A 22,807-nucleotide genomic window follows, 5' to 3' on the forward strand; every position below is an offset into this window, starting at 1 on the left:
GCTTATGCATGAGTTCACGATTTTTGGGTGATTTTTCGACCCAAATATAAAGTTTGGTCGTGAACTTCTAAGACACGAGGTGTTTGCGGTTTAGAAATTTCGAGACCCGAGACGGCCCATCCGTTCACCCGTTCGTTTAAAGATTAATTATTAAAATAATCAAATGAACTTATTTTTCCCAAAAAAAAGTAAAAGTGAACTTGACTTATAATATGAAGTGATTGACTTTTAGGGTTTGACCGAATGAAAATTTCGGGTTGTCACATAATCTACCTTTTAAATGATTTTAAATGCTTTTAGGGGGGGGGGGGGAATACAAGTTGAAACATTATAGTTGTTAAATCAATCACATGTGATTAATGACTATCAAACATATGGATTTCTTATACTTCAAAATGTTTATCAAACAAATGTATTTTAAAACATATTATCAACTCTTTTACATACTAAACTCTTTAACAAACTTGTTTTATATACTAAACCTTTCCTTTAAACTCTTTTAAACTTATATATTGTTAAAGCCATGTCTATGCAGATATAGTTATATAAATAAGGTTGCAAGCACTTAGGAATGTTAACTCACTTTATTTCTTGTTCCTTGTTTGGTTATGGATTTAGAGTACCCTGTTGTTTGTTCGAGTGTCGTTTGATCCTTAGTTATATATTATGTATACATGTATAGATATAAAAGATTTTACCTCAGTTACAACACCTTTGGGTAGCAAAGGTGTATAAACATACTCAGTCCTTTAAACAATATTACTAGTAAACTATAATAGGTATAGTTTAGGAGAGTACTACTCACTATTACTAAGCACAAAGAAAATACATGAGTCAGTTTATACATAAGTGAATACAAACTTACTGTTATGAGAAACAGAAAGAACATACTATGATGAGAAACTAAGAGAACATACTATACACTATATAGAGAGACCATACTCTACATATACATTAATACTATAACATGAATGTGAGACACTACTTTGGGGCACATCATCATTGTTGTGGCTCGTTTTTTAACCAGAGTATCCTGGAGGGAGAGCGTGAATCAAATCCATTTACCCATATTGCTTATCAATGGAAACATATAAGCAACAACCTTTTTCACAAATGCCATTGTAAGGATACTTAAAATAAATAAAATCAAAACCATTTTCTTTAAAACTTTGCGGAAAACATATCCTTACAATACATATGGAAAACTTGTTGTTATCTATTCCTAAGTAATATATCATAACTCTTAAATGACAACTCAAAATTCTGATCACCGAACCATGCGATCGAAATCCATCTTCTCCATCAGAATTAGCATATACTTCCTTTAAGTTTCTTCACTCTTCTTTGATTCTTAAAACATCAACATGTGACCCAGTCACATCATGCAATAAGAATCTCAGAATAGAAACTTAATAGAGTTAGACGATGGACTTTAGCTGAAGTAGAGTCAAACATTTTACTTTACTATCCTTATGGACTTTTAGGTAAGTTTGGCAGCTTCGCAACCAATGCCCTTCCTTTGGCAACATAAACATATGGACTCTTTGGAGATGGTACACAGGACTATCACAGACTTAGCCTTTCTCTTTACCATTTTGTCAACCGAGTTGACTACGGCCAATCCCTTTCAATTGGGAAGAGAAAGGTTTTCTGGACTTCCAATGTTACCATTGTCAGTGTCCATGGAAGCTTGGGAAGTTGATCTTGCAATCAAATTTTGCTTTACCAATGCTCCAAATCATTGTTGATTCAGCATCATCAAGCAAATAGGTAAGATCATTAAGGTTCATGTCGTGATCTGTCATCAGGGAGTGACCAAGTCAACAGCCAGCTACCTTGAGACTTCGACACCCGACTCTCCCGGCTTGTCAATATGTGACTTAATCTCCAAGACCTAAGCACATATAGACTTTGTTTGCCAATAGGGATTGAGTGACTTAGAACTTATCAGGTCTTGAAACTTGTGGGATAGGGAGATTTATTGGAGGAGGTGGAGGAAGTGAAGTATGATTTCCAGTCCCACTAATGCACAACAAAGGGATTGATCTTTCACCTTTGTTGCCATTTGGGATATCATCTTCATTAGGAAGCTTCTTCCTAAAGATTTGGGAAGACCATAGCTGTCTAAACTAGACAACTATAATGGGAGAAATTCAAGTTAGTTGATTTAAAGTCCTTAATATAACACGCAATATGAAATATTAAGGCTAAGACCCAATAACCTATTTATAACTAGAAGAGGGATGCCGTAATCCAAATTATAAAATAGTTAAAGGTAGGTAAATGACGATTTACCAATTTCCACCATGAAAAACAAAATATAATTAAGTTTTAATTGGATTTGAAACTCCTAGATCTTTTGAGATACATTGAACTTTCAATGGCATGTTTGAATCTCGATTGTGCCCTCTCAAGTTTGTGACTGAGATGCCGAGGATCACAAACAAGGTGTGAATAACCATACAAATTGACTTGGTACCCTCAACAATATTACCTAATCGATGTGCCGATTAACCACACACGCTCCACCGATCTATAATAAAGTCGAGTTACCCTTTCCCACTCTTACTAGTCCATGTTAGTGTGCCGGTTAACCACACACGCTCCACTAACGACTTGGTAAGGTACAAAGTGTAATTTTATGGGCTAGCACCAATTTCACATTTTCCTAAAGTAACTAAGATTGAGAATTTATAATGTATAGTTACTTTATAATTCATTATACTTTTAATGAGAATTTAAAGTCGTATCCTACCCGTTTGGCTAACGACCCTCCACCGATCAAGGAAGCGGTGGGTGAGAGTGGACACCCATTAAGTCACCATTTTATAGGCAACAACCTTATACCCCCCTTATAGACCGACTTCGTGAATGAGGCCTACTAACGGTAAGAATGACATATTCTTATACATATCTATATAATAAAATTATAATAATAGTATAAGTGTTGATTTTTAAACCTATTAAAAATCTAAGGTTTAATTTGGAATTAAAGTGTAAGACTTTTCAAATTCCAAAACTTGAGGGCAAGAATTGAAACTATTCCAAATCTCTTCAATTTGTAACTTATGAGTTTTAATGGTTTATAAAAATGAAGACTCTTCATTTTATGAAACCTATTTAGTTCTTTAATTACAATTTAAAGAAGTGACTTTTGGTTATCCATAACTTGAGGACAAGTTATGGACACCATCATTTCCATTAAGATCATGAATTAAACACACATGGAGGTTACACATAATTCCTATGATCTTCTAAAAACTCATAAGAACACAAATTCATGTCAAGCAATTTCAAGAAATCATATAAACATATACAATACTTGAAAATTGATAAAAGCCATGTAAAATGGGTAAACATAATCATTATCATTTTGAAAAACAGATTTTACAAGTCCAAAATAGTTTGGGATAATGATTTTAATCCATTTCCAGCAACAAAGCACGAAAAGCTGCCCAACACGCTCCTACTCGTCGAGTGCATGATCCTACTTGACGAGTAGGATGAATTTGTTCATGGACTCGGCGAGTCCTCCCCATGAACTCGGCGAGTCCAGTCGTCAGTGAGCAGATTTTTCGATTTTCAAGCACTTTTGCATCAAGTATACAGAAAACAATCCTAGGTTCTGATACCACTGATGGGTTTTGAGCATTCTAACACTTCCTAAGTGTACATGCAACCCTAATAACCTTGAATCTATGTTTTCTCTATGTACATGCAAATTTCATTTCAAGGTTATTTCCTAACTAGCATGGCATGGGGAATATATGAAACATAAAAACTAGTAGAAATACATACCTTGTTGTTGCTTGGATTCCTTCAAGACTTTGTGAGCCTAGCACCCCAAATGTTGTGCCTCAAATGCTTCACACAACACTACAACCTTGGAATAACTAGAGAGAATACTTCTACACTTCAAAATCGGATATGCCCTCACAAGAATACTCTAGTGCTCGATTTTCCTAGCCATGGGGTCCCTTTTATAGTGGTGTCACAATTAGGGTTTCATCATGAAGACTCATAATTGTCATGACTCTTCCATTCTCATGACCCATGGGTTTGTAACTCCCATGGAGTATCCATGGAGCTCCAAATAGTTATATCCATAACCCATAAACCATGGATCATTTAATCCACTATAAAAGTTTAGATGATTGTCATAATCAACCCCATATATTTAATTAGTTTCAACTTGATCACCAAATTAATACTTAAATTAATATTTGATCAAGACTAATTAAATAATACTCTTATTAATATATTAGAACTTATAATATATTAATAATCATAAGTGCCTTATTCTCTCATTTTGTCTATCCAAGTATTGCCATGCCATGCAACCCAAATGGACCATGCCGGGTCAGGTCAAGTACATACCAAATAAAGTTATGGACTTAGACACTATATCCAACAGTTGGAGTCTTGCAGAAACGGGCTGTATGCCCCTTCCTATTGCAGTTAGAGCACCGCATCTCCCTGCAAGGTCCGTGGTGGTGGAAGCTGCATTTGTTGCACTTCGGGAGAGTTCCAGCATAAGTTTTTGCTGGTAAGGGGTTCGCAGGGACAACGGGAGTTACCGTGGCAGCATTGATTGCCACAAGTTGTTGTCTCTTGGAGGATTCTTGCGAAGCCCCTCTTTTCCTCTTGTTCCACCCCTTCTTGTTGTCGTTGACCTTTTGTGGTACGGGTGGAGGGATTGTTGGGTTCTGAGGTTTCCTGTGATCTATGAGAGATTGTGCCAGCTCCTTGGCACTATCAAAAGTGACAGGCTTGGAAGCTAACACACTTGACTGGATCTGGGGACAGTCCCCAGATATATCTCTCTATCTTCTTGCTCTCGAGAGCAACCATATCAGGGCATAGAATTGCCAGATCACAGAACCTATTTGTGTAGGTTGATATGTCAGATCCAACCATTTGTAGACCCCAGAGTTCCTGCTCGAGTTTTTGTACTTCACCTCGAGGATAGTTCTCTCTCATCAGGATGTCCTTCAAGTGTTCCCAGCTGATGGAATATGCCACCACTAAAGTCAGATACTTAACATGGCCGTTCCACCATGTTAGTGTTGTGTCAGATAAGGTACAAGCTGCAAACTTGACCTTGTTGCCCTCCTGGCAAGCACAGATTTCAAAGACTGATTCCATCTTTTAAATCCATTGCCTTAACACCATAACTCCACCAGTTCCATTGAAACTGTGGGGTTTGGCGTTCATGAAGTCCTTGTAGGTGCATTCCCAGGGATGTCCATGGCTTTCGTCGTGGTTTGAGGGAGGTGCAACTGTTCCCGATCCACTAGGGACAGGAGCGTTGATGGCTGACACTACAGCTGCTACTGCTGCTGTGAAGGCTTCCTGGAACATAGTGGCATCGAAAGGAGAAGGTGGTTGAGTAGGTTGAGGTGGTGGTATCGGTGTTTCGTTGTTTGGGTTACACCTGGGATTCCTGCATGGCGGCATCTTTAACTATACGTTTAAAATATGACGACATGGATAAGAATAAATGAATAATGAATGTGTCTCATGGACTAACTCTCCATAGTCCAACAACAAAATGAATAGTATAACTAAATGAAGATGATAGCATTTGGATAATAATTTCCATATGATTAGATATCTGTCAATAATACTGGGATTACATATGTAACAAGTTTGGGAAAAATGGCCTAGAAGTAGGCCTTACATCAACCAAGATAGGAAAATTTTGACAGAACTATGACTAGATCAAGACCAAACAGGTCTAAGATTTTCAAAGATAGGAAATTTTACCAAAGTTTTTACATAAACAAGGTTATATCCAAAAGATGAGTCGATGAGATTCTAACGGCGACGAGAACTGCTAGCATGAGTTCTTGATCCCGACAGTAGACGTTCCATGTCCCTCATATGCCTGTCAGCTCTCACTTGTTGAGCTCGAAGTTCCCTAACTTCAGCTCGAGTTTCAGCAAGTTCCCTGTGTAGAGCTGCATTGCGGACAAGAGTCCTTTCATGAGCAGACCCTAGTTGGCGAATGTGGACGGTGTTAACGCCAGAGTTGGCATCAATCTCCAAGACTCGATTGATAGTTGATTGACCCAGTATCATGTTCCTAGAAATCCTACGAACCATGATGGGTAGGACCCTGTCAGCAGAACCTCCCTCAGTGAGGTTGTAGAAACTTCTGTCTCCGTTGTAGGGAATGGGTTGACCCTGTTCCTGACAACATCAATTCAAGTTAGTGGCCCATAGAGGTGTGGGTCCTTGAAATACGGGACAGGGGTTCAGGTTTGGGTCTTGAGCAGCTAGGGGTAGGTTTTTGACTTCAGGCTCCGAGTCAGAACTATCAGAAAAACCCTCAGCATGGTGATCATCCAAAGGGATTGGGTGATCATCTTCTGGTTCTTCCTCTAGCCATCCAGCGTTGCCTTGGTTTGGGAAGTACGGATCACCGTAATGAAATCCAGCCATTAAAATCTACACGAGAAAAGGGATATATGAAATAGCTAAATAGACGAACTGACTAGGATAATTACAGTAAGACTAAATACCCCTATGGTATTACTTTATGGTTGTGTTGGTAAGTTTTTAGACTTGTTGCCACTTCACAACCATTCTTGGGCATATGCTAATCACTCCTCGGACCAGCATAGTTGATCAGGCTATGCCATTCCCAAGACTGACCATATATCCCCAGGCTTACTTGTGATATCCAACAATCGTAATACTTTTGTTCTTATCATTGTGATACTGATTTTAGTATGAATACAGGTACGTATACTTACTTAAATATTTTATTATTTAGAAGTATAACTCTTAGACAGAGTGTTTTTATCCCAATGTATTTATAGTTAGTATATCTTTTATGGGTTGATATACTATATTCACTATAAACAATGCTCTGATACCAATCTGTCACACCCCAAAACCAAGAACGGCGGAAACGTTCCTGGGTGGAGGACGTCATGTACAGTATCACAACAATGTAAAGTAGTAAACAAGCAACAACATCATCCATTGCATTAAAAGTAAAGTTTTAATACATGTGTGTTCTTTCAATGTAATAAGACACCAAAATATACAATCAAAATAAAAGACGAGTCTTGTCTGTGCTTCGTCTTCTCAAAACCTGGCCATCGTACCTGTCTACTGGTGACCTGAGAATACAAGTTATTTTGAAAGCGAGTATCAGCCTAAAGCTGGTGAATTCATAAGTATTTAAGTGTCATTGTCTTGTTTTGGAAAGCTGTTATGAATACCATGTAAACCTTTAAATGAAACAGTTGATATAAGTATGAAAACCCTAGAAAATCCCTTATTTCCTACTAGTATGAAATGTAGTCTTCTACCAAGACCCGAATGTTTTGCTATAAAAATGATAGTTTTTCCTTCCTTTTTGACTATTACTAACAGTACTTAGTCTAACTCATCGTTTTTCTTTCAACCGGTATCTGTCTGGCATAACTGGGAGCTGGACTCCCCTTCGGTATCTTTCAACCGGTACTCGGGAACTAACCTCTCCTTCGGTATCTTTCAACCGGTAACCGGGAGCTAACCTCCCTTCAGTATCTTTCAACCGGTATCTGGGGACTATTTCACCCTTATCACTATCACATAATAACATGTCATAAACATATTGGTTCCATGAAAATATAACATAAACATAGTGAATCACATAATGGCATATCATAACTGTACTGGTCACATAATAAATATCATAAACATACTGCTCACATAATGGCATATCATAACCATATTGGTCGCATAATAACATATCATAAACATATTGCTAGGCATGCATGGGTTCTGTCCACCCCTTCGGTATATTTCAACCAGTAACCGTCTTCGGTATCTTTCAACCGACAATTGGGGACTATTGCACCCCTACTACTACTAACAAATATCTCACAACATGCTAGCACAATAAGCATATCAAATAATGGCAACCAGATAATTATCACAAAGACAACTATCTTAAACATAATCATCTACTGGTGGGCCAACATTAGTGCCTTAGACCCACCCCTACTGGAAGGTAACTCACCTCACACTGTTGAAGTCCCGCAGACCCAATCCTAGCTGTTGGTTGACAGATTCTCGAACTGTCGATATTAAACATCACCCAATTAATAATTGGGTCCCAACACAAAAATCATAAGTCCATGCTTAGGTAAAAGTCTACTTTACCCCCATTTTAGCTTGTTCAAGCTCAAGGCCCAATCGAAAGGCCCAAAGGTCAAACTAGGTAGCGAAGCCCAACATATTGTGACAACCCAAAATTTCAATCTTGTATAATCATTCAATTGAATGAAAATTCAGACTTGTTTATGCTTACGTTTAGAACTGTTTAAGAGTCTATTTGAACATTCTAAGCCTATCACATCAAAGGATTAAGTGTTTGGATGTGTCAACTAAAGTTCAAAACCATCAAACAAGCCGTAAACCGCCTCAATGAGGAGTTTACGGCTAGGACACATGAGTTTACGGCCGAAAACTCATGGAGGCCGTAAACATTATGCTATAAGTATGAAACTTGGCCATTTTTCTTCACTTTTACCATTCCTAAGTCTAGAAACTCGAAATCTCTCTCAAGTATCATTGGATCTTGCTTCAAGACCCTAAAAAATGTAAGTGATTTCTTCCATCTATGAATTCATCCATGAATTCCATTGTTTTGGGTTTAGATCTTCAAGATCCTCAAGAACATCAAGAACACATAAGTTCTTAGTGTGGCCATACACCCTTAGTATCCATTCATATGTGATTCATACCCTTCAAATCTATGTGATTTCTAAGTCCTAGGGTGTTTTCCTTTACATGTTTAGTTGATTAAATACTAATCTTATACATATATGTGTCATTATATGCTAAATAGGATCTGTGTGTGTGCTCAAGTCTTCATTTGACACCTAGCATCCTATACCACACTTTCATCCAAACCACTCACTATAGGTGAGTTCATACCCCTTAATCTGTCACACCCCAAAACCAAGAACGGCGGAAATGTTCCGGGGTGGAGGACGTCATGTATCGTATCACAACAGTGTAAAGTAGTAAACAAGCAACAACATCATCCATTGCATTAAAAGTAAAGTTTTAATACATGTATGTTCTTTCAATGTAATAAGACACCAAAATATACAATCAAAATAAAAGACGAGTCTTGTCTGTGCTCCGTCTTCTCAAAACCTGGCCAACGTACATGTCTACTGGTGACCGAAGAATACAAGTTATTTTGAAAGCGAGTATCAGCCTAAAGCTGGTTAATTCATAAGTATTTAAGTGTCATTGTCTTGTTTTGGAAAGCTGTTATGAATTCCATGTAAACCTTTAAATGAAACAGTTGATATAAGTATGAAAACCCTAGAAAATCCCTTATTTCCTACTAGTATGAAATGTAGTCTTCTACCAAGACCTGAATGTTTTGCTATAAAAATGATAGTTTTTCCTTCCTTTGTGACTATTACTAACAGTACTTAGTCTAACTCATCGCTTATGTGAATGTATCACAAAATAAAGTAATAGGAAAACGTACTCATGTAATTGTTATCCTTTTGTATTAGGATTAACACGACATCGCGATTAGCGAAATGTATAACCTTTGAACATCCGTAGATTGTTCAATTTTCCTCTGTAGCTACAGCAGGTTTAAGGAAGGGTTAGTCCCGTAAAGGTACACCGAGTATAAGTATTAACCATAGGCATCCGTAGATGTTCATTTACCTCTGTAGCAAACAGTAGGCCAAAGGAATGGTTAGTCTCGTAAAGGTACCCCTAGTATAAGTAATAACCGTTGGCATCCATAAATGTTCATCTACCACTATTGCTAACAGGTGGGTTTCGGAATGGTTAGTCCCGTCTAGATATCCCGTTGAACTGGGATATGCAGGACAATTTACACACAAGGTACTAATAAATCATCCTAGTGAATCGAGATACAAGTATTCATGTAAGCGTATACAGGTAAGTGTATCTATGTAAAGGTATTCATGTAAGGTATTCATGTAAGAGTATTCATGTAAGCGTATTCATGTAACATGTAATGTATAGTATAGAATCATGAATGAACTGACTCTGATGTAATTCCTTGTAAAAGGAATAATGTTTTGTATCTTCTAACTATCCCTATAATAGTTAACTGGAAGGTAATTGGTTGTCCAAGCAGGCTTATACACCCTTTCTACACAAGAGTGTGGGAAACTGAATGAAGGATGAAAACTATAACATCAATACATATATAAGAACATAAGTGTATAGATATAGCTTTGTTCAAGAAGGTGAAAATGGTTTTGTAAGACATCTAAGAGTTTGAACAATAATTAACAATGACTTGATGTCATTTTAATTAACATTTTAGAACAAATACATTTGCTACCAAGGTATTTTAAGATAGAAAACCATTTCATGCATCACATTTTGAAGTATGTGAAATCTGCTGGATGTAAACACAGTTATAAAATACATATGAGTGATTTAATAACATATTGTTTTCTACTTGTATTCCCCCCCCATTAAAGCATTTAAAATCATTTAAAACATTGATTAAGGGGTATGAACTCACCTGTATATGGTGCTTTGGATGATGAACTGAATGATGTAGGATAGCTAGGTGACAAGTGAAGACTTGTTCACACCCAATGATCCTAGTTAACATATAATCACACATATATGTATCCAATTAGACTTTAAATCACTAATTGGCAAAGTTAAGACATCCTAAGGCATGTAAAACACCTTATATAAGTGCTACAAGTCATAAGGATTGCATCTAAGTGCTAAAGGACCTTGCTATTGTGTTTGGGGCTCAAGGGTAAACTCCTATGGAGTTTATGGTTTTCATGACCACTACCCAATGAGTTTACGGTCGTAAACTCTACACCTTATGACCATATGTTGTTTTGAGGTTTTACAAGTCCTTTGAAGCATTTCTACTTGGTGGTTAGGCCTTTGGAAGACATTAGGGCATCATTACACTCCTTTGAGGAGTTTACGGCCCCAAGGCCATTTCCTTTTAGTAAACCCATATGGAAATTGGTATTGCTATGTTTTCAAGTCCTTAACTCATCAAGGTAATTGTCTAGGTTAGTTGTTAGGCCTAAGGAAGGAATATGGCCCAAATAAACACACTTTAAGGTGTTTACGGTTTTGGGAGATCCCCAAACCGTAAACACATAAAAGTGTTGGACTTTGGTGTTTTTCAAGGCTTAAACACATCAAGGGAAGGTTCAAACATATCAAGGAAGGCTTAAACATCCAACTAGGGCTTAGATTAAGGACTTAGGCACACTTTGGTGCCTTTCTTGGTGTTTACGGCCCAAGAACATTCTTGGACAGTGAACACCTTATTCCTTGTGTTCTTGGCATATTTTCTTGATGCTAACATGTAATACAAACTTAATAAGACTCAAGGATGGAAGTACTTACTATAAGGAAGCTTGAAATATGCTAAAAGTCCAAGAACACTTAGTGTGTGTTCTTGGTGTTTTTGGAAATCTAATCAAAACACAGAAATGAATGGATGAATAGATGCACAAACACTAGATTAAGTGTTATATCAACTTGGAATGGCTAGAACACTTACAAGTTTAAATATCTTGATTTAATTCTAGGATGATACTTGAGAGGTTTTTGAGTTTACTCTTTTGGTGTTTAGGGAGTAAACATAAAATGAATAGCTTTTGTGGAGTAAACTCATGCTTATGCATGAGTTCACAGTTTTTGGGTGATTTTTCGACCCAAATATAAAGTTTGGTCGTGAACTTCTAAGACACGAGGTGTTTGCGGTTTAGAAATTTCGAGACCCGAGACGGCCCATCCGTTCACCCGTTCGTTTAAAGATTAATTATTAAAATAATCAAATGAACTTATTTTTCCCAAAAAAAAAGTAAAAGTGAACTTGACTTATAATATGAAGTGATTGACTTTTAGGGTTTGACCGAATGAAAATTTCGGGTTGTCACATAATCTACCTTTTAAATGATTTTAAATGCTTTTATGGGGGGGGGGGGGGGAATACAAGTTGAAGCATTATAGTTGTTAAATCAATCACATGTGATTAATAACTATCAAACATATGGATTTCTTATACTTCAAAATGTTTATCAAACAAATGTATTTTAAAACATATTATCAACTCTTTTACATACTAAACTCTTTAACAAACTTGTTTTATATACTAAACCTTTCCTTTAAACTCTTTTAAACTTATATATTGTTAAAGCCATGTCTATGCAGATATAGTTGTATAAATAAGGTTGCAAGCACTTAGGTATGATAACTCACTTTATTTCTTGTTCCTTGTTTGGTTGTGGATTTAGAGTACCCTGTTGTTTGTCCGAGTGTCGTTTGATCCTTAGTTATATATTATGTATACATGTATAGATATAAAAGCTTTTACCTCAGTTACAGCACCTTTGGGTAGCAAAGGTGTATAAATATACTCAGTCCTTTAAACAATATTACTAGTAAACTATAATAGGTATTGTTTAGGAGAGTACTACTCACTATTACTAATCACAAAGAAAATACATGAGTCAGTTCATACATAAGGGAATACAAACTTACTGTTATGAGAAACAGAAAGAACATACTATGATGAGAAACTAAGAGAACATACTATACACTATATAGAGAGACCATACTATACATATACAAGAATACTATAACATGAATGTGAGACACTACTTTGGGGCACATCATCAATGTTGTGGGTTGTTTTGTAACCAGAGTCTCCTGGAGGGAGAGCATGAATTTCTGTATAGATCTATACTGGACTGACCATCCTACACCTTGATGCTAGCTACAATGGGACATGCAAGTCTATGGGTGACAAATGTGATTACTGTTCGATGTATTTCAGCGTCGTGTTTCCACTAGTCAATTAGTATGGATTTAAGGTAGTTAGTACAACGGTAGTTACTATATACATACTACAGTAGTACATTATTTTCCCTGTTGCATTTGACTTGTGATATTATCACATAAATGATAATGTAAACTATATTTTGATAATGATAACTATGAGGGAAAAACTCATACTTTTACAAGAGAACAAATATTTAGAACAGTCGGGTCTTGGTAGAAGACTGTATTTCAATAGAAAATATAGGATTTTCCTGGAAGTACAAACATTTACATTATCTACGACGACAAACCCAGCACGAGCCTTCATATCATCTCAAGTATTCAAGCCCAGATGTACTTGCGTAAGGAATATCGTCCATTCCATGCTCACGTTGTCGATACAAGCCAAGAATCGAAAGACCTAAAGAACATTCTAGTAGTATGCGACTATCCCGACATCTTTTGTGACAACCCGAAATTTTCCATTCTGTACAAACTATATCACTTCAATAGAAGTTATAGCAGTCTCAGTTAATTTCAGACTTTTCGTGTAAGTTTGAGTAATTTAGGGTTTTCACTTCAGGAAATATCAGGAGAGTGGGTGCACTAGGGTTTTGTGCAACACTGTTATTCCAACACTCTATTATATTAGAGATCATTTCAGGAATAAAAATATTTTCTACCAAAAATATCTCAGGACTATAAATAGAATTCTGAACCAAATTCATTCATTATTCGCATTTCCAACTAGAGAAAAGCCATTTTCTCTCCCACGGATCTTCGGATTTTTATCCCAAATCGTGAGTACCCCTCTCTAGTAGTGTTATATAACTTTAAATGTGTCCATAACATATATTACATAGCTAAATCACTAGATTGAGGAGTTTACTCCCCAAGGTGTTCTTGGGCGGTAAACTCCCGAAAACAATGCCTAGCCTTTCCCCCGAGATATACTACTGCCTTGGACTTGTATAGGAGTGTATTAGGGACAAGAAAACATCAAAGAACCACCCAAGTTTGGGAGTTCACAGCCCAAGATGATCTTGGACCGTGAACTCCAAAATTATGGACCAAAGAGTGCTTTTGGCACTCCTAAAGGCTTGGACAATTACCAAGGGTTACTCCTACATAAATCAAGGACATTAAACCATCAAAAACACCTTCCAAGGTGAGTTTACGGCCATGAAATGGTTCTTGGGCCGTAAACATGATTAAAGGGCACCAAAGTGTGCCTAAGGCCTTCATATGCTTGGAATAAAAGTCTAGAACCCATCCCACATGTGCAAGAGACTTGAAAGCATCAAAAACACCCATCCTTAAGAGTTTACGGCCGCAAACTCTAAAGGAAATGGTCTTAGGGCCGTAAACTCCTCAAAGGGGTGTTTCTATGCCTTAAACCCTTCCAAGAATTGAACCACCAAGTTGGAATAATTCTAGGGATCATTTAGAACTTCAAAACACAAAATACCACCAAGCTTGGGAGTTTACGGCCGTAAACTCAAGAGTTTACAACCGTAAACTCCATGTGTGAGGATATATGGAGAGTAAACTCATATATGGGGTCCTTTGGAACCCTAAACACAAGTGCCTTGTCCCACAATAGCTTAGATGCAATCCTTAGGGCTTAAAACACTTATATAAAGTGTTTATTATGTCTAGGATGTCTTAACATTATCAATTAGTAATTTGAGACTAATTGAGTGCATATATGTGTGATTATATGTTCATTAGGATCGTAGTGTGTGTACAAGTCCTCACTTGACACCTAACAATCCTACACCGTCCGGTTCATCCAAATCAACATCTACATGTGAGTTCATACCCCTAATCAATGTTTTAAATGATTTTAAATGCTTTAATGGGGGGGGGGGGGAATACAAGTAGAAAACAACATGTTATTAAATCATCTATATGTATTTTATAACTGTGTTTTCATTCAACAGATTTCACATACTACCAAATGTGATGCATGAAATGGTTTTCTATCTTCAAAATACTTTGTTATCAAATGTATTACTTTTAAAATGTTTAACAAAATGAAATCAAGTCACTTTTATATTTGTTCAAAACCATTAGATGTCTTACAAAACCATTTTACATTCTTGAACTAAACTATGCATATACACTTATATTCTTATATATATATATATATATATATATATATATATATATATATATATATATATATATTGATGTTATAGTTTCCATCTTTCATGTAGTTTCCCACACCCTTGAGTAGTAAGAGTGTATAAACCTACTTGAACGACCAATTACCTTTCAGTTAACTATCATAGGGATAGTTAGAAGATATCAAACATTATTCCTATTACAAGGAAACACACAAGAGTCAGTTCATTCATGAGTCGTTACGAGTACATTACCTGATACACGAGTACCTTTACATATGCTTACATGATACATGAATACGCTTACATGAACACATTACATGAATACCTTTACTTGGATACGTATACCTGTGTATACTTACATGAATACTTGAAACTCGATTCGTAAAGATGATTTATTAGTACCTTCAGTAAATCATCCAGCCCATCCCAGTTCAACAGGAGTCAGTTACGGGACTAACCATTCCTGGAACCAGTGTTCGCTACGGAGGTTAATGGACATCTACGGATGCCTAAGGTTATTACTTATATTAGGAGTCAGTTACGGGATTAACCATTCCTGGAACCTACTATTCGCTACAGGGGTAATTAGACAATCTTCGGATGTTCATTAGGTTATCTATTTCTCTTACAGCGATGTAGAGCCAGTTACGGGACTAACCATTCCTGGAACCTTCTGTTCGCTACAGAGGTTAATTGGAAAATCTTCAGATGTTCATTAGGTTATACCCTTTCGCTTCGGCGATGTCGTGTTAATCCTGGTAATCCAGGGATAATAATTACATGATTATACTTTTTCCTGTTTACTTTATTTTGTGATTCTTTCACATAAACGATGAGTTAGACTAAGTACTTTTAGTACTAGTCAATAGAAAGGAAAACCTATCATTTTACTTACAGAACCTTTAGGTCTTGGTAGAAGACTATCATATCATTTTCCTATTTTACTTTATTTTGTGATATATTCACATAAACGTTGAGTTAGACTAAGTACTTTTAGTACTAGTCAATAGAAAGGAAAAACTATCATTTTACTTACAAAACATTTAGGTCTTAGTAGAAGACTATCATATCAGTTTTCCTATTTAATTTATTTTGTGATATATTCACATAAACGATGAGTTAGACTAAGTACTTTTAGTACTAGTCAATAGAAAGGAAAACCTATCATTTTACTTTTTCATAACAAAACATTCGGGTCTTGGTAGAAGACCACATTTCATACTCATATCAACTATTCTACTTAAATATTTATACGACATTCTTAACAGCATTCCAAAACAGGAAAATAACACCTAAATACTTATGAATTCACCAGCTCTAAAGCTGATACTCGCTTTCAAAATAACTTGTATTCTCAGGTCATTAGTTAGACAGGTGCGATGGCTAGGTTTTTGAGAAAATGGAGCACAGACAAGACTCGCCTTATTTTGATTATTCATTTTATTGTTGTACGTTATGAAAGAACCCACATGTATTAAAACTTTACTTTTAATGAAATGGATGATGTTGTTGCTTGTTTACTACTTTACACTGTTATGATACTTCACATGACGTCCTCCACCTCGGAACGTTTCCGCCGTTCTTGGTTTTGGGGTGTGACAGATTGGTATCAGAGCATTGTTTATAGTGAATATAGTATATCAACCCATTAAAGATATACTAACTATAAATACATTGGGATTAAGACACTCTGTCTAGGAGTTTGTACTTTTAAATAATAAAACATATAACAAAGTATACGTGCCTGCATTCATACTAAAATCCGTGTCACAATGACAAGAACAAAGTATTGAGATTGTTGAATATCACAGGTAAGCTCGGGGATGTATGGTCAGTCTTGGGAGTGGCATAGCCTAATCAACTATGCTGTTCCAAGGAGTGATTAGCACATGCCCAAGAATGGTTGTGATATGGCAACAAGTCTAAAAACCTACCAACATTACCACAATGAGATCATTATATCAGAACCTAAGTTTAAAATACCATAGGGGTGTTTTGTGTTACTATAAGTACTTTATACTTGAGAACTAAAACGGGATCTTCATTACTAAGTTGATAGTTGCTAAGTGGATACACTAAAGTTATATGTAAGTAGGATGTTATAGACTTAGAATCGGTAAAATTTTTGCTTTACCCTTATTCCTTGTGAATTTGGAGTTGAGGTCACTTATTCGAAGGCCTATCCTGTGTTGATTACATATAACTGGTATGCACTTTACAAATAGCGATGGAACAAATGAAGGTTTCCTAAATAATTATGTAGATAGTTCGTCTAATAATTATTTTCTTACCCCAAATTCTTGCATAGATAAGATGGCCGGATTCCATCCCCACGATAACCTGTTCCTTCCGAACGCGGTTATTGCCGGATGGTTTGGAGAAGAACCAGATAATGATCATTCAATCCCTCTGAATGATCACCATGCTGAAGACCTTTCAGACAATGCCATCTCCGAACCCGAGGTTGATAACCTACCCCAAGCAGCTCCCTTTCAAATTCCTAACCCTCGTCCGACTTTTCAAGGCCCGACGCCTGAGTGGGTGGAATGTTTGGAAACATGGAGCCAAGGACAAGATCAGCCCGTGCCATTTAATGGTGACCAAAGCTTCTATGACCTGAGCAATGGGGGCTCAGCAGACAGAATCATGCCAATTCTGATCCGAAGAGTTGCCCAAAACGAAATTCAGGGCAGGACAGCTCTACAACGTATCGCATAAGTTGATACAAATGGAGGAATGCATATGCTTCGCACCAGTCGCCTTGAACATGCTCGTGAGAGGTCTGAGAGAGACCATGAAACCCTGCTACAAGCACTGGCTGAATCACGAGCCGAAGTCATGGAACTTCGAGTACGCCAGAGAGTGTATGAAAGACACCTACTTGATGTGGAATGCTAACTAGCTGAACTGAGAGTTCACCAGAGGGATGACCATCGCTAGTAGTAGATACTTTACTTTATATTCCTTGTTAGAAAGGAATCTTGTTTCTGTCTATGCCCGATGTGGCATTTTCTATGAAACTATCTTGTACTGTAAGTACTTTTGGTTAGGTCTTTATGCTGTCAGGAACTATCTTCTCTGGATATGATGTAAGACCTTGTTACAAGGTCATTTTCCCGAACTTGTATGTCATGAATATCAAAGGTATTGACAGTCAGCTTACTTCTGTGTCATTCTTTATTCAAATACTCTTATCATACTGTTGGGTCATGTTCTGTGTAATGAGTTGCGTCTATTGGGCTCGTTGGTTAGTCCATTTTGTATCTCCAGTATGGGCCTGTCCATCCGTGAGTTTAGTAGGGTTTAGTATATATATATATATATATATATATATATATATATATATATAGGAGCTTGCATGCATCCTAGAAGGTAACGATAGAATAGAACGATCAGAGTATTATTTCAGCAAGTTTATTGTTATCGTTCTTGTAACCCTAAAATCCTCTACAGCGGAAGTTCTTACTCGAGCTCTGCTGAGGATTGTTTGATCTAATCATTCGACACATATTGATCCATACTTGTGTTATTTACTGCTTTTACATCCATTCCATTACCTGTTAAGAAGATCTAATCGATCTTTAAGTTAATTTATAACTTATTAATTGGTATCAGAGCAGGAGGCTGTGTAATTCATACACATCTTTTTAGTGAAAAAGGTTGCGATTAGGGTTATTCTGCATTAACTAATATTTATTGAGCCGTCATCCCATAATTGACGTAACTCAGCATTTATTTGTTTTGCCCTAATCTTATATATATTACAAATCTGATCTTTCAAACATCTCAAATAGCATTGGATCGACGACGAAGATTCCCATCCTTTACACCCAGGATTACGAAGTCTGGGCACATCACTTTGGAGATTATGTCATTGGATCTGAAGACAATGGATACCTTATCTGGGAAGCAATTGTGTCTGGACCATTCGCTCATTCAGCAACGTCTAGAATCATTAAAACACAGAAAGAGTATAATGATCTGTTGAAGGACGTAAAAGATATTGCTCAAGACGAAAAGGATAAGTTTCAGTGCAATATTAAAGCATTGAGACAAATCAGATTCACTCTTCAATCGGATACTTTCAGGCTAGTGAGTTCATGCAGCACTGCCAAAGAAATATGGGATAGGCTACGGGAGTTATATTCCACAGACGAAGATCTGGAACATTCAATTCAGACCTTACTCTTGTCTGAGTTTGGCGAATTTAAGCATAATCCCGAGGAAACTGTTACTCAGACATTCGATCGCTTCAATCATCTTCTCAGTAAGATGATTAAACACGATATTGAAAGGAAGTTGATTGAACAAAAAGTTACATTTTTGAATGGTCTTAGATCTGAGTGGAGAGCGGTTGTGTCCACTGTTAAAGCTCATGAGCAATTCAAATCTTATTCGTTGGCTAAGCTGGTAGGAATTTTGAAATCCCAAGAAAAGATTGTCTTGCAGGAGAAGAATGTGGTTTCAAGCTTGGGTTCCTTAGCTCTTCTTTCTAAAAGCAAAAATGTGATGGAAGATGAAGACCTTAACTTAGAAGACTATGACCTTACCTCTGAAGACTATGCAATGATGGTGTCAAATCCAAAGAGGTTTATTAAGAAAAGGTTTCCTACCAATAAGAACCGGAATTGGCAGGGAAGCTATAGTTCTGAAAAAGTGAGGGAGGAACCAAAGGCAGAAGAAGCAAAGAAAGAGCCGAAAGCTGAAGGGGATTCTGGGGTGAACTGCTATTACTATGGAGGAAAGAACCACTATGCTAAAGATTGTGTCCTAAAGAAAATGGCAGAAAAGGATGAAGAAAAAGATGAAGAAGCTGCGTTGACGAAAAAGCTGGAAGAGATCAAGAGAAAGAAAACTACTGCTAACCCTTCTATGAATGCTTTAATTGTGCAGGGTTCGGATAACGGATGATGAGTTTGGTGGCGTGGAGGTCTGGTCAACCGACTCTGAGGATGATGAAGTCAGAAAGCCATCTCATGGAAAGGCTTGTGTAGCGAAAGGTGAAGGAAGCGGTGGAAAGTGTTTGATGGTGTCGGATGTATCTCAAATGAGGGGATACAACACAGACGGTGGGAATGAAGACACGAAGGAGCGAGAAGACTTGTGCTTCACAACAAAACCTCTCACCGTGCAGTTTAATGAGCTTGATGAATTAATCAAGAAGGTACAATCTATTTTTGTTTCATTCAAAGTCCCACAAAATTCATATGAAAAAGAACTAAAAAATGTAAATTCAAGAATCTCTCATCTAGACAGTAGTTTAACTCAAACACGGGTCACTAATTCTAACCTGACTGACCAATTAAGCAAGGTGTCTTCAAAGAGTGAGGAACGGAGGATGTGGATAGAGCTGAAGGAGTTGGAGTTGATCAAATCCAAAGACGAAAACATTTATTTACAAAGAGACAATTTAAAACTTTTGAAACAAAGAAATGTGTTTTGTTTGATTGCTAAGCGTCTTTATTCTAACATCACTCAACTTCATCTTAACTGTGAAATAGGACAGAAAATTCATCGTATGATTTTGCCCTTTCTTGAGTTTAAGGAAGATGAAATTGACGCTGAAGCATATAATTGCGAAAGTGTAGTTTCGTTTGAGGATGTAAATCCGACGTATATGTATGGTCTAGACAAAATCGAATCTTTCATAAAGTCCAAGGACCATAAGGACATGTTGCAAAACCTTTTGGATGAAAATGATAAATTGAAACTAAGGACCGAAACCATACAAAAATTTGACTCATTGAATGCCAACTTGAGCTCAGAAAATAAAATTGATGTTGAAAATGCATCTGAGCTTAATGAGGATGATGATATGAGTGAAATTTCTGTAGAGAATGAATTGACTGTTCTGAATTTGTCAAGAGCGAACCCGAAAACCACAAAAATCTTATTTTAGAAAATTTTGTGGAGTTTGCTCGTTTGTCCCAACAAAAGTCCCCGATCCTTGAAGAAAAAGCTGTTGTATACCAAAAGGTAAGGACGACTCTAAATCAGGTGTATAAGGTCACAGGAGTAACCGAACATCAGACAACCGAACTCACAGCCATTGTAAATGAAGATAATGCTGATGGCTGTGATGAGTTCTTCTGGTCTGCCCCCATCGACAATGCTGATGAAACCGTTGGTCTATCAGAACGGACTTCCTGGAAAACCAAAGGCAGATATGTGCCAGAGCCTTTGAACAAGCCTGATAACTTCAACATACCAAGTACTAGTGGTACAAAATGTGACAACCCGATATTTCAACTCTTTGTAATGACCAAAAGGGTCAAGTATTGTAACCACTTTTAAGTAATAAAAATTTACTTTCATAATAAAATGTACAAATAGTTCTATTTAATTTCCTTCTATGTTTAAATGTCTTTAAACCATGATCGTACGTGAAAAGAGCGCCCAAATCCGACTTCATATAGCGAAGTTATGATTTTTCCAAGTTCGGCTTAGCAACAGACAGCTAAAAACTCGAATCGGAGATCGAGCGACTTTTGGCCGGAATGACCTAAACGAGAATCGAAGGCCTCGACAATGGTATTCCAGCGGTAAAAAGTCTGGCAAAAACCGACATCAGATAAAGAAGTTATGAATTTTCAAAGAAATTCCTTAAACACGGTGAGTTTAAAATAAATAATAAAAAAATAATTTCGGAATTTGCCGTCGGAGTCTAAACGAAAGTTGTAGAGCGTAGTCTCACCTACGCGTGGATATAAAGACCATCGAAAACGGAGTTCGTATGAAGAAGATATGAATTTTTGAAGTTTATTAAATAAATTATATATTTATTTAATTCAAAATTTCGGACCTTATCCGAAGAGGAGTCAGCGTCCTCATCCGGGTACGCGCTGCGTACCCCTGTACGCCCTGCGTACCCGAGAGACTTGGCCTCTGATCGTCCACGTCGCCCTATCCGAGGCATCCGACCCGTCCGAAATATCCGACCCGCCGTCCCATCCAACCCGCCGTCCCATCCGACCCGTCTCCCCAGCAACCCGTCCCATCTGACCCGCGTACCCAGCAACCCGTCCCATCCGAAGCCGAGGCAGTCGAGGCTTCGGTCATGCATGATGTACGCGTACGCGTTGCGTACAAGCGTACGCCCCGCGTACCGAGGCGGTTCAGCCTTCCTATAAATAGGATGCGAGGGCTTCCGAGAAAAGGGCTCATTTCTCTCCTCTCTCTCACAACCTTGCCTCGTTTTCCGTGCCCGTTCAAACCCGAAGCTCTGGTCTTTTTGCTCATGCCTCGAGGGTCGATTTTACTCCCGAGATTCCCGAGAATCCCGAGGAAAATCCGTTTCCCGAGACGAAACTCTGCCCGTTTTTCCATGTCGCTATCTTCAAACTTTCAAGTGAGTTCATACCCCTTAATCTACCTTTTAAATATTCTTTAAATTCTTTTGTATGCTTTCAAGGGGGGGGGGGGGATTACAAGTAAAACACACGAGTATTATCGTGTGTTACATAAAGAAACTCTTTTATATGCTTTTATATATCCAAATCACATGCGATTTACAAACTTTATAAGGAACTTTCATATATATATATATATATATATATATATATATATATATATATATATATATATATATATATATATATATATATATATATATATATATATATATATATATATATATATATATATAAAATATGTTAAAAAGAGCATTCTATCTTTTGAAATATACATTGTTGTAATGCATGTATAAACTAAACTTTTCTTAGATTATTCATGTCTATCTTGGACTCTACACCAAAAATCTATGCTTTCATAAACAAGTGATTTCTTTTCTAGGTATTTCTAAACAAACAAGACACACTTTTAGAAAAATATAATAGGTATAGTTTTACAAACAAATTTCTAAC

The sequence above is a fragment of the Lactuca sativa genome, chromosome 5, assembly GCF_002870075.4.
Source record: "Lactuca sativa cultivar Salinas chromosome 5, Lsat_Salinas_v11, whole genome shotgun sequence".
Lineage (NCBI taxonomy): Eukaryota > Viridiplantae > Streptophyta > Magnoliopsida > Asterales > Asteraceae > Lactuca > Lactuca sativa.